Source organism: Eumetopias jubatus, unplaced genomic scaffold (genome assembly GCF_037043125.1).
Source record: "Eumetopias jubatus isolate StellerSeaLion01/CBP00866 unplaced genomic scaffold, mEumJub1_p1.0 scaffold_5, whole genome shotgun sequence".
NCBI lineage: Eukaryota > Metazoa > Chordata > Mammalia > Carnivora > Otariidae > Eumetopias > Eumetopias jubatus.
In genome coordinates, this window is record NW_028274811.1 from 27361197 (window position 1) to 27363410 (window position 2214).

At 52.4% G+C, this 2214-nt stretch overlaps 1 pseudogene; it reads right to left on the reverse strand.

Annotated features, from left to right (window-relative positions):
- Window positions 1-721: 721 nt before the first annotated feature.
- LOC114209588 (PIH1 domain-containing protein 1 pseudogene) lies at window positions 722-1685 on the reverse strand (annotated as a pseudogene).
- Window positions 1686-2214: the final 529 nt, after the last annotated feature.

A 2214-nucleotide genomic window follows, 5' to 3' on the forward strand; every position in this document is an offset into this window, starting at 1 on the left:
CTGGAGGAAGATGCCATCCAGAAAGAGAAGGGGTGCTTATCTCCCCGAGCAGAGCATGGGAGCCGACACCTCTGCCCTCTTCCCCTCCCCACGGTCCTTCCGGTCTTCCCTGCTCTCCAACCTCCTTTCTATCCCCTCATACGCCGCTCTCTCCTGAGTGGTCGGCCAGTCTCCTCTCTCGCACCTTTCCCACCTGCCCCAGACTCAGCTCCAGGACCACGGCACCTTAGAGCCCATCTTGGACCACCCCCCCTTCCTTGACCAAACACTCCCGGTGCCAATGCCACCTGAAGCAGCAGTGCCCTACCTTGAGGTGACACAGACTCCTCAACTTGAAAGTAATTACCTATGTGGAAACATTGCTTAAGACAATTCAGAGTGCCAAACAGCTAGTCCAAATTTCATGAATCTTTTCAATAAAACTACATCCTTTTCACAACAGCCTCCGTGGATTCAAGTACAGATGTGAGTACATGTGTGAAAGCTTATTCCATCTGCAGACAGTGCTGTGATTAAGGATGGGAGGACCCGCACCCTCCTCCCCCCGCCCCGAGCCCCGCACAAACTCTGAGCCGCTCATTGGGAACCACAGGCCCCTAAATAAAAGGAAAACGTTTTTCTTTAGCGATTCAGGTCCCTGTCCATCTGGCCCCACCCCATTCCTTAGTCCCCAAAATTCAACCACAGCCATAGCAAGGCTAGGGGTCTCCTCCTTTTTTTTTTTTTAAAGGCAAAAATCTTTTATTGCAATTTCAGAGAAGCCCCCACCAGCCTCTTCTCTCCACCTGGAAACAGAGAAAGAAACCCAGTCAAGAAGCCACCGACAGAAGGGGCATGGCCACCATCAGTTGCTTTCTCTTCCGATGGAAGGCTGCCTTGCTCTCCTTGGAGCTGATCCGCAGGGGGATATAGGCATCCAGACGGTACAGCTGCTGGGGGCCCCCCATCACCAGGCGGTTCTCCCCAATCTCCAGCGACAGCCCCAGAGCTCCATCCAGTTCAGGGAGGTCAATTTCAGCCAAGAGGAGGTCAGGGGCTTCCAGCCAAAGGTTCAGGTGAGGCTTCTCCCGGCGTTCCTCAGGTCTCAGAGAGTCAGGAGTATACAGGTTTCCCAGCTCCTGGATCCGAGGACGCTGCTGGGAGCGGATATTTTGCTGGGAGATGGAGCCCAGGAAAGGCCGTTTCTTCAACATGCACCACTCTGGATTCAGCTGCAGACTGTATTTGTCCTCAAGGCCCTCCCTGGCGATGGTGACCACGAGCTCTTGCAAGAAATCGCTGTTCTGCATCCTCCGGTAGAAGTCGCTGTTGACCGCTACGTCGTAGGCGGTACAACCCTGGCCTTTTGCATCCAGTTCGGCATGAGGTTCTCCCAGACTCATGGGGATGCGAAACCCGGCTTTGTCTTCCTCCAGCATTTGAAGCAGCTCGTCCTCAGTCACGTCAGCCGGAGGAGGGTTGGAAGGAGAGTGACAGATGTTGATGACAGACACCTTCCCTTCGGATGAGTTGGTCTTTATGCAGAAACCAGGTTGCGGTTGGATCTGTGTAGATTCTGGTCTGCTTGTCTGTGCTTGCTGGAGCTCCTTGGAGGCCTGCAGCAGCAGCTCCTCAAAACACTCGGTCTCAGCGCCCATCTTCTCTGCCCCGCTTAACTCCGGCACCAGCTGCTTCGAGTCTGCCATGGCCCTGAGGAAGAGACCTAGGCGTCCTTGGTAACCCCGATGTGGGACGGGGGAAACCTGGCCCTGCTGTGAACAGGCCCATCTTCTTCCCCTAACATAAAGGGACCCTCCTCCCATCCACTATCTTAAATTCCATATTCATAAGGTCAGTTGTCCTCCTTCAAAACAACCAGGCTTCCCTGGTTCCTACCATACGCCCAGTTAGGACAACAGCGAGAACCAAATGTGAAGTATGCCATGCTGACTGATTTTGTCTTTCACACGAGATGCCACTTGCCTTGAGAGAAGGATCATGACATATGTCTCTCTTACTGTCCGTATGCCTGGTATAAGAGATCAATAACTACCTGATGGTTGATGACAGCTACTGAAAACCTGGTGGTTGATTATAGTTATTAGAAAAAGAATAAATCACGTTCAGTTCCCACTTATACATACAGCTGACCGCATGGAGGGAATATAAAGCATCTGGGGGGATGATAAATTCCAGTGACGATCCAGATGTTTCCAAACATAAAGATGTAGGGCA